Genomic DNA, 15,546 nt, shown 5'->3' on the forward strand with positions numbered 1-15,546 from the left:
ATTGGCTGTATGGCTATCACCCTCGGGAATGAATGGGCCAAAATAGCATGTGGGAGGGAATTCTGGTGATTATGAGGAGAGGGAGAAAAAATGTTAAAAAGTACAAAAAAAATGAAAGGGCAGTAGTCTTTTATATATATATATATATATATATATATATATATATATATATATATATATATATATATATGTCCAGCCATCTGTTTAACATAAAGAGATTTATTCACTTAAATATTGTACCTCATTGCTGAAAACATAAACAAAACTCAGAATCAAACTATGTGTACATTTAGTAACCATTAATGCACACAGATGGTGAACTACATTTGGATTTAAATACAAGAGCATATCATCCATTTACTTTGCCCAGATAACATAAACACACCAACTATCTGACAAATTACCTTGCTCAGATTAGATCCCTTAAGTATGGCCTTATGCCTGCCTCATACATTCCTTGTGACCTTACTATCTTCTGTAATAAAGTTTCTCCAAATATCAGTTGCCCTTTATATGAAATAATATGTCTTTTTGCATTCCGTGATTTGGCCACCTTGCAACTTTAAATGATGCCATTTCCTTGTGTTACACCTCTGTGTTTTTGGAAGACTGCATCTGTCGTTCATTTGATGTTACCAAGCTCATGCATAAATCTGAACAGACATCCTGCTGCTTTTCTTCTCCAAATCATTTTTATTGAAAGTGTAGACTTCAGAAAAAAATCAAAATACATTATCCTGTCACATCCAAGCACATCACAGTCTTTCGCTTTCACCCATATAGCTTAACAAACAAAACTTAAATTGCATTTTTCTTTGGACAAATTACCATTCACCTGTCACAAGGTATATCTTAAATAAACATACCATGGCGAAAATGTCTCCCTTCTCAAATTATAGCACATACCCTCTTGCCTCTCTTTATCTACCATCCTCTCTTACTCCTTTCTACATCCCATGCTATATCATATTTCTCCTTCAACCTTTTCAACAAACCTCTGTTACCTACACTTACTCCTGCTTGCCTTGTCTACTATCCTGCCTTTTTTCTGTGATATTACTAATACACTTCCTTTCCATTCTTTTGTAATTTCCTTTTTTCCACTTTTCTTCCATCAGTAGCTTTCCTCTCCTGTCTTCTCTCCACACATCCCATGCTTTTCCTAGACTCTGTATAAAGATGGCGCCCATTCCTCCTTCACCTCTCTGTTATACAACTTACAACATATGGCTTTCATTTTCTGACATTCTTCTTGCACTACTTTTCATCCCCACCACAAATGCATATTATCTATTCCCTTTCCTCTGCAACTCCAACACTCCAGGATTTTCCACTGTACCATCTTTGGGAATCTATACCGTGCACATAACAGGATCATATAGTGATCTCTTTCTGATCTGGATACTTTTAAAAACTTTACTAGCTCCCATACGCTGCCTGATTTTTATTGCTCTCCTACATACCAGGTGCCTTTATCCACCTTTCTTTCAGCTTACTAAAGCCTAATATTTCCACCTTCTCCCATTCCAAAGCCCTCTATATCTGTCCTATTATTATTCTTGTTCTTCCTCTTGTATCTCCTTCTGTTGTACTTTAGTCTTCCTCTTTCCTCTCCTCCGCACTTCTCCTAATTATGTCTCTGGATGCTACTCAGTCAGCTGTTCTTAGCCTGAGGAGCCTCATTGCCTCCTCACAAGACCTACATTGTCCACTTATCTCCTCTTCCTGCAGCTGTTCTGTGTATATCAATCCTTTTTCGTCCCAGTCTCTCAATGCATCTGTAAAGAATTGCTCTTGATTCTTACTGGGCACATTCCTTATTCCAGTCCCATCTAGTCCTTTCACTCTCAATCCCTCTCGTAGACTTACTTATTCCTGCTTCCATTGCTTTTTAAATATTTCATTTTTCTCTCCTATCATTATCCTCCTAAACATTCATCTGACCTTGTCATTATCAAACCTTCTCAATCTTCCCATAATATTCCCTGTCACAGCCCACATGTTGAACTCAGTCATACCCCATCCTTTTACCACCTTTAGGGTACTCACTCTTTCCTTTCCTAACCTACTTTGCCTTCCTCTTCAGAGGAATCTATCTCATGATTTCTGTACTTCTTTTAGCCACATCATTGTTGATTAAATCTACACATGGCTCAAACTATACATTACCATGGGTAATACCATTACATTCCCAATTTCTATTGTCCCACTCGATATATCTACCATGCTTTTCTCTAGTATTCCCTTTATAGTGTCTCTTAACTTCACCCCGATTTTCACCCTAATTTCTATGATTGTTGGATAGACTTTCTGTTCTAAATATTACTCTGCTTCTTTTGACTATGGCAACACTACCAATTATTGCAGGCTTCCCTTTAGCCCAATTATTGATGATGATTCTCCAGGACTGACTGCTAAGATTGTAGGCTCACAGGGTTTACTAATCTTATGGCCAAAGGAGTTCATTGAGAAACACAGCCACACCATTTAAGACTATAGGAGACGTACAATATTCCCCATTAAATAGACTTTCTCCACATACATGGGCAGACTTAGGCAGAGGCCAACTAAGAGGGCACCTAGGGCGCCGCTCTAACAGGGGTGCTTTCCAGTATTTACTTGTTTATTTTTTACAGTACAGAAACAGTTTCTTTAAAATATGTTGAATGAATACAGGAAAAAAATGAAGAGTAAGACAAACTGTGAGAAAAAAGTAATCTGGGTGGTGTAGGTAGACACAGGTTTAAGTATCTGCTGGGTTAGATATGTGTCACAATGCATGGTATTGTTGATGTGGTCATATAGGTTTAGGGCCGAGAGATGCTGCTGCTTATACCACACATGAAATGCTACAGTGCTTCAGTTCTTCTTTTTTTTTGACCCCCCCCCCCATTGCTTTTCACACCTTTTGGTCCTTACCTCAGTTCCCCAGTTCATCGCCAGATCTGCCAGCTCCTCCTTACAACCATGTACTAACTCTGATTTCCTGCTGGAGCCATAGTGGAACTTAAGGGCATCCTGGGGTGCTTGGCTTCAACTACTTCTGTCAGGGATTTTTTTTCACCATCCTGTGTTTTTGACCCTCCTTCCCCCTTCACTCATCTCATAATGCCATCAGAGGGCAACTCTTCTCTATGAACCACGCCCCCACAGGACAGACATGTCCATTCTACCCTGCCAGGGCCTCAGACAGTGGAGTGGTTAGCTGAAACCACGTCGACCGGGACGTAGTCAGAACTTTATCCCTCTATATCCTGTATTCAAATCTGCTCTTCAGTTCTGACCATAAATGCAATATCAGCATTTATTTATAAATAGTGGAGTACACTTAAGAATGACTGGCTTCTGTCAGTCGTGCTCCTTAACACTTTCTGCCTGGCGTGGCTTCCCCCTTCTTCCAACCATAGTCACACCACTACAGTCCAGACAGTACAATGCGTGTTAGCATGGAAGGTGATGATTGTCAGACTAGCCTGTTTCACGTCTGATGGCCTACATCTGTCTCCTCAGGACTTCTGCATATTGGCTAAGGCTTTTTTCTGAACATATAGTCTCTTTTTTAGATAAGGCATTGTCTTGGACATTCCAACCCAGCAAATTCTAATCCAGCTTACATTTAAGTGGCTCTGCTCAGCACTGGGAGTCCAAACATAAACTTCATTTGAACACACACACACACACACACACACACACACACACACACACACACACACTCTCAGTTACATACGTCATTCGGTCATGAATGTTATTTTGAATAACAATGTCATTTTTCTTTAACAATCAATGCTATCTGCAATTGAGGGGTTCAGTCATGGGTATTGCATTTGGATCCATCTATGCTGACCACTTCTTGGGTTATTTGCTGCAGACGTATATTTACAATGGTCAGCTGAACAGTTATTTACAATGTTGACATCTGGCTTTGTTACTATATGGTCAGCTGAACAGTCCTTTACATGATGTTGACATCTGACTTTTCCACCATATGGTCAGCTGATCAATTCTTTACACAATCTTGACATCTGGCATCACTACTTAAAAGACGATTGCTGGATGGCTTAGAGGGGTAATGTTGAGAGGCTGAAGGCATACAATTTTTGGTTAATTGGATTGAAACATATTTTAACCGCATATACCTCATTTGATTATAAAGTCTTGGGATTTTTTGGGTAGGTTAAAAAGTGAATTATGGACAAGTCAATTGATTTTTTTGACTATTGATGTTATAGATTTATTTACTGTAATTCTCAAAGAAGAAGGACTTGAATCACAGTATAACTAAGTTTACATCCCTTTTGAATGATACTAATAATCTTATGGTAGAATTTATGTCTACTATGTTGAAATGCAATTATATATATGTTTTGAAGGACAGCATTTTAAACAGAACAAGGGGATAGCTATGGGGGCCTTGTATGCCCCTATGTACACCAATTTGGTGTTGTTTGACTAGAAAAATAAGGCAGTTTTTAATTCTGATTTTTTTGTCAATATAAAATTATATGTGCGATTTTTGGACGACATTTTTATCTTATGGAGTGATACGGAGGATGAAATATTGAGAATCCTCAGTTATTTGAACACCTCCAGTTTTTTAAAAGTTACTTATAATTTTAACAAATATGAGATCAACTATTTGGACACCTTAATAGCCCATACTAATAAAGGGTTTAAATCTAGTGTTTACAGAAAACCTATGTTTAGCAATTCTTATTTGGATTTTGCTAGCTGCCACCACTTATGCCAAAAGAAGAGTATTGTCAAGGGACAGTGCATTCATATAGCTAGCATGACATCCCTGTTTGACAAAGTGATTAAAGAATTAGATATTGTAGATGATATGTTCATTAAGAGAGGGTACCCAGACTATATGGTAAGAGAGACAGCGAATTATGTTCAATGTCAGTGGGGCTTGCGATATAAACCCCTGTTAGGTACTGGGTTGGACTCTGGTAAACAGGAAACTAGGGGAAATAATTATAAAAAGGTTCTGGTAGTACAGCACTGCCCACAAACAAGGGGAAATAATGAATATTATTGAAAAGAATTAGAATAGTTTACGGGCCAACCAAAACATTTTTCAATTACTAGGGCCGGAACCTAAATTTTGTTTCAAAATGGGGCTTAATCTTAAAGAATGGTTTGCATATAGGCAAGTTTATAAGAGAACAGTTAAAAGTGGGACAGTTAAATTTGGAAGATGTGCCCAATGCCCTTATATTTTAGAAACAAAAAAATTAGTTTTAGAAAATGACTTGAGTTCCTCCTTAGAATTTTGTGGTGGTAATTGTCTATCCAAGCATGTTGCATATCTTGTTAAGTGTTTCAGCTGCCCTGCTTTCTATGTTGGCAAAACTGAGAGATGTCTCAAGAAGCCTATTTATGAACATAACTACAAAATAGTGAATCTAATAGGAGAACTTTGGTGAAAACAAAAATAAACCAATAAAACTAAAAACAATTCATGGTATTTGAGCAGCAAATAGCAAACAAGTTGCTTCAGCAGCACATATAATACAGAAATTGTCTTCTGAATAGACTCACTGTAATCCAAGTCTGAATCTTAAATCATCTTAAATCAAGTCCAATGTACTAGCCACAAAAAGACACCAGCTATTGTTACATTCCCATGCAAACAGAATATGTTTAAATCCACCAATGAATGATCCAAAGTCCATTAAAGGAGAACTTTATTATTAACACCACCAAAAAATAAAACAAAGTAAAACATGAGAGCAGGTTTAGTGCTTTCGTCCTAACAAAACATTTGGACTTCTGGTGTTACCAGGTGGTCTCCTATCCAAAAACCTATGGCCTGGTTAGTTTTTGGATGGGACACCGCCTGGTAACACCAAGAGTTTTAGTTATATTTATAAGTCTTGTTGTAGTACATTGTTTTAAAGTGTTTTTAAAAGTTTTTATTATACAGTGATGAAGAAGATGCTTTATAAAATATTATTTGGTCACTTGTATATATATATTCACATATATTGTTTTATTTTTATTTTTATATTAATTCATTTATGCAGTTTATTCACATTATTTAACTTACTTTAAGAAACCACAGACCATGAAATGATTACTTAAGTCTTATTAACCATACAGTATAAAAAGGGATGAGAGCTAAAAGATGTTGGGTTCTGAAGAAGTCCAAATGTTTTGTTAGGACAAAAGCAGTAAACCTGCAATTTCTGTATTATATGTACTGTTTAAGTAATTTGTTTGCTATTTGCTGCTCAAACACCATGAACTGTTTTTAGTTATAACTACAAAATAGCAAAAATGCATGAGAAAAATTCTCTTTTTAAACATTCCATTCTGTGTAAAAATTTCAAGAAGTCTGAATTCATGATTTTGGAACAAATAAAGTATAACCCATGAGGGGGTAATATGAATGTCAAACTAGAAGCACAAGATGGTGACAACAAATTTTAATATATGTGTTTCATTTGCAATAAACATTTACTATAGTGACTTTTATTCACATTATATATATATTTTGTATTTACTTTGTGTATTGTCACTTTAAATTGCAATCTTAATTGATATTTAATTATTTATTTGTTGCCGTGTTTGACTATTTAAATGAGTTGGGAAGTGGTTTAATTATTTTGATGAAGTCCTGGGCCATGAGGACGAAAGCACACAATCTAATTAGAAATGATGTTTGTTTTTTATATCTGTGGTTTTATATTCGTTCTGTTAAGCCACAAGCGTTACCCACATTTTGTGTTCTTGGATTGAAAAGAAATTGATTTTTTGAATATAAAAATCAGTAAAATACAGGATGGCACTTTAAATATATTACTTTTTAAGAAGCTCTACATTAAAATACATTGTTGATGACTGCTGATTGCTATCCATCACACTTTATTAATAACTCCCCTAAAACACAATTCAAGAGGGTAATGTCAATAATGTAACGTGAAAAAAACGTGCTTGATTTGAAATGTTGATTTAGGCACAGGGGTTATGATGAAGACTCCTTTAAAAGAGGTAGCCCAAATGAGTAGGAGTAATTTATATACTTAGCAAGAAAGAAGACTGACTCAGATATAATACAATTTACTTTCACTCATGCTAACAATTCTCAGTCAATAACACAAACTATTGATAGGTACTGGGATGTTTTATGTACCCACCCAAAGGTTGCCACCATTCTAGTTAGCCAACTTTTCTTGTATTTTAAACCTCAGAATATTTCAAATCCCCCATTTAGGTTTTCTCATAGAACACCTAGATATAAACTTTGAGGCAGGATGTAGTTTTTGCAAATATATTTTATCCACTACTTTTTCTTAGCACTCATAATTCTATACATACTTTTGAAATGAGATGTTCTGTTAATTCTGACACACAGAATGCGATCTACTTTGTACAATGCACATGGTGGGGAGGGGGAGGGGGAGGGGGGGTTGGTATTTTGGACAGACCAAAAGGTATTTTAAGGAATGTATATCTGCCCACATTTGTGATATTCATTGCAAAAACATACAGACATCTTTTAAAACATCTGCCTGCTATTCTTTCCTTTTTGGTTATTGATAAACATTTCTTGAGGACAAGGATGACTGATTCATTATTAACCGATCTATTAAACAAAAAGGGAAAACACTGGATTGCATTTATGGTTGCATTGTTCCCCCTAGATTAAATGAAACTTTGTAATTACACTAGATAGAGATATTTGTATTTATTTATTTTTTGATGTGTTTTGTGATTATAATTTTGACCAAGTAGCTGAATTATGCTTAATATAAAATATGGGTTTTCATGGTACTTACATCTACCCACGTCACTGATACAGCTTATAAAATATAACAATCTTGTCTCCATTAGGAATCATTTTCTTATGTTAAGAATGAAATGTTTTTTTCATTTATATTGCGTAATTATATGAGCATTTTGCCATTAGACATTCTGGTATTATGTACTGTGTTGTTTTCATTTTGAGGGGAAGCTCTTCCAGCTGATTGATTTTTTTATTGTTTCCTTTTTTATTGGTTAACCCACTCAACCATGTGATATTTTGTCACTATTTATTTGTATTAATGTGAAGGCTAAATTAGATGCACTGAGACAACTGTAGTTAATAACAGAATCAGTTTATCATTTTAAATAAAACCTTTCAGTTTTTTTGTAGTTGTGGTTGCCAGAGACTGGTGGGGGAATAATTGTATTTATGTATTCCCCTATTATATTACACCAATTCCTAACAATATTGCCAACTTTAGAGCCCCTCAGTGGTTCTTGATGGCAGTGATAATGCTCACTAAGTTGAATTTTACACCTATTAATCTTAATATGCTAATTCTGGATGACATTACTCATCTATTAACTGGAAATTTTAACCAACCAATAACTATGCCCAGCAGTTCCTTGTTTTTATTAATGCCAACTCCCTAGATCAAATAATCCAAGTTCCTGCCAGATGTGACAATAGACTTGATGCTGAAATTACATACCTCTCAAAAGAACAGATTTTTGTCTCAGTGTTTGGTCTGTCCTGCATAAAATTTGTAATTTTCTGGCAAACACTAACGATTGACATTTGAGTTTTGGACTACATATCCTTCAGAAAATACATGCTGACACAATTCATGTTATTCTAACAACTTTCTACGTTTATAAAAGCAATATTTAGAATCTGTCTATACTTTTGGGCCCTTGTCCCCCCCTATTATTTTATGCTTTGTCCACACTTCTTGAGCTAAGATGTTGAGATATATGGTGTTGTCTCTGCTGCACCCTTACAATCTGACTACCAATCTGTGTTCTTCCTCAAAATTAGTTACATCCTGACCAATAACTACACAATATTCAGGGATTACTCCAAAGCTAACCAAATATCCCTGTTTGAGGGCCTACAGAAATTCAAATGAGACCCCCACCCACTGACTGATTGACTATGTCTGCTAGATGGATTCCCTTTACATGAGTGAATTTTCATTTACCTGAAAATTAAAAGGTCGAGACGACTTCACCAAAAACTTACTTTCATGAACGGTCGATCACCAGAATTTTACTCCTGGAAAGGAAGAACTTGGCTACCATGGTGAACTTTGCCCTTTTCTCCTCTGTAGTATGATCTCAGAGTTGGTATATTTAGTTAGTGGGGGGGGGGTGCAGCCCCTCCACATAGGGGTGAGGGGGGCAAAGCCCTTCAGTTGGTTGGATGTGATTTGCTTTGGTTTATTTATTTTGTCATGGTGGTCAAGTGGTTCCTTTTCCAGAGTAAAATTGCAATGACCCAAGTGGTCATGAATGTAAGTTTTTGGCAACGTTGTCTCATCCTTTTCAGTTTCTGGTAAGTGAAAATTCAATTATGTGAGGTACACCCCTGCTAAATATACCGCTGATGTCTATGGTCATTCAGCATAACAGGAAATTCAAAAACAAACCATTATGGTGACACCACTGAATAAACAAACTATATCAATAGAGGAAAAACTACTTGCTTCATAGAAAAGATTTCTCACCTGCAGTCCTAAGAAGATACTTAGAGTGTCCAGCAAAAGAAACATTGAGAAGATGAGGGATATGAACTGAAAGTTGCTACTTACTTGAAGGATAACCACAAGGCCTTTTTTAGGCACATTAGGAGTATTACAAGTAGAACCCGACATTGTTCCAAGCTCCAGGAGTATTGCAAGTAGAACCCAACATTGTTCCAAGCTCCAGCTGAGCTGCACTGGTTATTCTGATCCCAAAGCCACAGTTAATGTCATATCTGACAAATTCTGTTCCAGTTTCACCCCCTCCCATTCCATTCACCCCATCCTCCTTCCTCTGAGTCAACAAACTACCCTTCTCCCAAAATTATTATGGACCAGATCTTAGAAGCTCACTACAAAGCAAAAAACAACAACTCAGTGGGCCCACACTAAATAATAGGCTGCCTTCTAGTTATCACATAGCACAGTATTGCTAAACCCTCCCATAACTGTTCAGCCTTAGATTCTTCACAGGGTATGTACATTTTATAAAGATATTGAACATAATCAGAAACCACTTATAGATTCACAAGATCTGGAAGGAGTAAAGACATACAACTGTGTATAGATTCTAAAATTTATTTTCAGACATAACAGATTACAGATACATTTACAAAATCTTATGCAACACAGTTTGGCTCCACAAAGGGGGTGATAAATTGTCCTAGTGACATCTGGGTAACCCCAGATAATGAAATCAGATTAGATAAATATGATAACTGGTTCCAAACAAAGCACACCGAGGAAACAGAATTAGTAATAATGACCTGAGAACACTTTGGCATAAACTTACAGTGCCATTATATCTATTATTTACTAGACTGTATAACTATGGAGATATTTTCAGGCACATCCTTGGGTTTATAACTGGATAAAAAAGACACAAGGTAATACAAGAAGTTGGTTATTTTCAGAAACGTGTAATGCAATCAAAGATAGAAAGACAGTTATAGGACTAATCAGTTCAAGATTCATAATAGTTTACTAAACTTCTTAAGTTCTTACAGTAGGTGTACATAGACTTGTAAAGGCATTTAAACATTAAATATATCAGTGAACATTCAGGAAATATGACTAGTTTATTTAAAATAAAATAAAAATAAAATAAAAATGAAACTAACCATCTAAAGTTCATAGGGGCATTATAATCAGGTACACCAGCCACCTAAAATAATAAGCATAATAATTCCATATGAATCTATCCCTGCAATAAATGATGACTACCAGTGTAATGCAAAAGAAGTAATAAAACTAGGAGAAAGGGCAGGGTGACTTTATGCTGTTAGGCTTAAATTATATCTGTCTTCAGTACTAATATATACTGTTTGTTTATATACTTAGTGTCAACTGAAAAAGGCCAAAGACAATGTTCCTGTTTCCAGAAATGACAGGGGTGCTCTGTATTCCTTAACAGATTTATCAAGACTCACAACATGAACAGGAGATTGAAATCAAACATGTGTCTTTATGATGAAGACTTTGTCAGTGAACCAGAACTGATACTTTTCTTTTATGTGGAATGTGTCTCAGACCAATTGGCTGAAAACTAAGAATCTTAAAAGCATTTTGCAGATCTACTTAATATTTTTCTCATTGCAAGTATATACACAGCACCATAGTGTATGTTTCCCCAAAACCATACCATTACTGAAGTTTTCTTAAAATGAAATGTTACTATTGCATGCTACATGCCACCAACTAAAAAAATATCCCTAACCATTTAGCATAATAAAATGATATTTTAATGATTTTTGTATTTTAAACTGGAATTAGAAACCATGTACTCTATCACAGTCACTGCTGAGCAGTATATATTTATAGTTTGAAATCTCCACAGTCTCTGTCTAGATTATATTTTCTTATTTCTTTGTAAAGTGAAGTATTTCCCTTTGACTGCTTCATTTCCAACAGTTTCATGCCAGGTGCACCTGCAAGTGCCATTTTCATAATTAGAAGGTTTTAAACAGACAATAATGCCCAACAGGGTGGGTGTTATCAGTGAATTATGGACCACCCAGGGTTGACATGAGGCTCAATACCAGTGGAAGAGGGCCACTTCACCCTGGTAGGCACATTATTTCCCCTATTACGCCCATCCTGAAGGGCATTGTTGGTCTTAGATAATGGGCTACCTGTTAAATTGTTTTGCATTTGATGTTTTTTTTATTATTATATACCTCTTTTAATATATCTGATGTGAAACAGTTGTTTCTTCTAATGTTTAAATTTTTCTGTAGCATATGTAATTGCTGTTGGAAAAAGTATTTTACATCAAAAATACATGTCATAAAGTATTTAATGTTCACACTCACACACACGCACACACACACACACACACACACACACACACACACACACACACACACACACACACACACACACACACACACACACACACACACACATACAGACACACACACACACACACACACACACACATACACACACACATACATACATGCTCTCTCTCTCTCTCAAAAAGACATGGATGTAGAACAATGGGCTGATAGACTTACACACATATACATAAAAGCTCACACACACACACACACACACACACACACACACACACACACACACACACACACACACACACACACACACACACACGTACATACACAAACATGTAGAAGTTACAGCTGCTTTCTTGACTGAGTATCTCATACAGTGCAAGGCATTGCAACAACCCCCATGCCTCTTTTTGCTTTTCCCTCAAAAATATTTCTGGTATATCACTGGAGACTACAGTCAGTCAATGAAGTCAGGTATTGCACTTTTTACTTTTTATCGTTCAGAAAATGAATGTTGATGGAAAAGATCTCCTTTTATTACTTGTGAATTAGGGTTGAATTAAAAAAATGTCTCGTTTTAGGGCTTTTTCATTATTATTGCTGCCTTTATCCAGAGCTGTTGAGCCAAGAAGTTGACAAGTACACTCTCAGACACAGATGCAGAACCATTTGGCAGATAGACTCACACACATATACATACATACAAAATCACACACACACACACACACACCCACACACACACACACACAAACACAGACCTGCAAGCAATGTAATATTTCAGAATGAAAGTTTATAATAATGTATATCTATCTATTAAAAAAAAAAAATATATATATATATATATATATATATATATATATATATATATACACACACACACACACACACACACACACACACACACACACACACACAAAGAGAAGCATTAAAATCAAAAGGCAAAAAGCTTTACATGTTTTATTTCTGTATGGATAACAACTGCAATCTATACAGAAGGTCACTGTACAGTTCTGGGGATCATGTGTCAATGAAAAAAGTACTACAGAAGCGATAAAGTAATAGGTAACTGAAACACTGTTGTCCAAGTACCAAAATAATCTGAAAACATGTAAAATAGAAGTCTAAAGAACTCAACCTAAGCACCTAGAGAAAGAAAACAGAGAGGGTTTTCTGAGGACAGAAACTTTCAAATGCTTCAAGGAAATCTGAAAAGTCCAGTTGGCATACCATTTTTCATAAAGGAAACTACAAAAAGAAAGTGTACACAGTCCTGGAGTCTGAAGCAAATTACAGCATGGGTTTGGAGCTGTCCCAAGTTGTTCACATTCTGAAATGATTTACACTATGAGTAAGGTCCTGCCCCTAGCATAAGTATGTCAACTATCATAGCACAAGCTCTGGCAGAGGGCTTGCACACAATCTCAGACCATGTACACAAACTAGGAATAAGATGGCCTTCATGTGTGGCTCCTCCCAGCTATGGTATTTATGCCAGATTCTAGAGGATACTGCTTGATCTCTAGCTGATGTCCAGGTCAAGTAAAAACGATCAGAGCATATTGCTATAGAACGGTGTGTCCTGCTAGAAGTTCGCCCTGTATAGCAACATTTTATTCCACACAATAGGACAGGCTAGCTGAAACTATGATAGTCTGTAGCCATGGGATGCTCAAAGACAAAGCCCCACAATTGAGTGTATGTGTTAGAGTGTAGCTCTCCACAACAGCATCACTGGGTATTATTTACTTTAGTCAGCAAAAGTCATGTCCCAGAAAATAGATGGGTTATTTTATTTATTTATCCTTTGCTGATTTGGTTAGTCCCACTAGGCTAGGAGCTTCTTTCAGAGGAGATCCGAGGTGGTATTTACACTACTAGGGGAAATTTGGCCAGGGCATCAGGGGACTTTCCCTACTCTTTTCAAAAGGTGCCATGGGACCTTTTGCATTCACCTGAGCTACCACCAACTAAAGCAGATGGGACCTCAGATTAACATCTCCTCTGAAGGATGACACACTCAGGAGTGCAGCACCTACCTTATGCTGTACTGCAGTGTCAACAATTGATCTATCTGGTGTGAGAATCAAACTTGTAGCCTTCTGCACCAGCGGTGAGTGTGCTACTTGTTACATCACTGACGGTTTGCATATTATTTGTCACATTATAGCATACCCCCTATCTAGTCCAAATAATGCCCTTGTTTTTGTCTCTTAGTAAACTTATAAAGATATTATGTTTAGAAATACCTGATAGCTATACTCTCCAAATGCCACTATATTGTCCACAGTATTCTGCAGTCATGTGACAAACCCAGTTCTTGGTGAAGGGTTCCTTCTCTATGGCACAGTTGTTATGTCCTTCTGCTCATCTGCTGTTATACAACAGTGCTTTAATCTCCCTTCTGATACTTCTGAAATCCCATGGACATAATTTTTGTTTTACTGACAACCCCTTCCCACTTCCTGGCCAGAGTAAATTTTTTTTAGAGTCATGTATTCACAGGGACAACAAAGGGTAGAAAAAGTCACCTTTCAAAGAAGAGTAAGTGGGTCCCAGTACAGTGGATAGATTGACGAATGTACTGGACTGAAGGCTATTCTAGCAAATAGGAAAATATATGCTGTCAGGTACTTATTGCTGCCAGTATACAAAAGAGGCAAAGAGAGTCATACAACTATCCTTGTCTCCCCTCCGGTTTTGAATTGCTATGTGTTGTATTCTTATGTCATAGAAAGAGACACACTGGAGAACACACTCCCGAAATGCAGTTCATAGATTCTAATTATTCATAGAAATTACAGTTCCTTTCTTTGACTGTTATTATATTAATAAATTAATGATCACCATAGCAGGATGAAATGCTTCTTAAAACGAATATGAATAACAGAATAAAAATATAACAAAAATGTAATCAGGTTCCACTTTTTTAGTGCTGTGCTGGCATTACAGTTATCTTTCTTGGAGTTAATTAATTTATATTTACATGTCCACATTAAAAGAAGTTAGAAATAAATACTGTTTTGTTTTATGAAAACAATACTATTTAATAAGTAAATGTGTTTGCCTGAAAGAGCTACTACCTTAGAATGCTGGTTTCAGTTGTTTCTTTGTTAGGGATCCTTCCACGTGGAATTTACATGTTTTCCCCATATTCATGTGAATCTCTGCCAGGATTTTCTTTTGAATTTGTTTACACATGCAAGCAGAATACCAGGCAGTATATGTTAGGCCGTGTTCTTGTGCATGTGCATTTGGGTCTGTGAGACAGTATGCCACATAAGGGACAGATGTACCATTTTTTTCCGGTTTCAGCTTATGCCCTTGGCTTGCCAGAACACATGCCTACCCTTTATGACTTTCAGTGGGATAAACTGGGTATAGAAGGTAGATGAATAAAAGAAAATAAAAGAACCACACTTAAATGTTGCATATTTGATGATACATATTACATTCCGAAAATGAGAAGCACCTATATTTCCAGCAACTTAAGCAAAAATCCATATAGTTTTGTAAATGTTATAAACCAATACATCATCAGTATTAACCCCCCTGCCTTTTTCCATTTTATACATGAGATTTGGGTGTAACATCAACAAGGACCATCTCCCAGACCTAATGCTCACATCGCCATGGGGCTAGCCATGATGCAGTTATAAACCAATATATTTGTTCATAAATGTTTTAACATTATATACGCTGTTTCATAAAAGTGTTCATCTGATTAAAATGAATGAGTATTCTTTACTTGTATTCCATTGCAT

General features: G+C 36.3%; 1 protein-coding gene across 2 annotated transcripts in view; it reads right to left on the minus strand.

Moving 5' to 3' along the window:
• The window catches only part of PTPRN2 (protein tyrosine phosphatase receptor type N2), a 4,238,418-nt gene that overhangs the window by 335,414 nt on the left and 3,887,458 nt on the right, over positions 1 to 15,546 (minus strand). The window lies entirely within an intron of this gene.

This window comes from Protopterus annectens, chromosome 2.part1, assembly GCF_019279795.1.
Source record: "Protopterus annectens isolate FY-2018-M chromosome 2.part1, PAN1.0, whole genome shotgun sequence".
NCBI classification, from domain to species: domain Eukaryota; kingdom Metazoa; phylum Chordata; order Ceratodontiformes; family Protopteridae; genus Protopterus; species Protopterus annectens.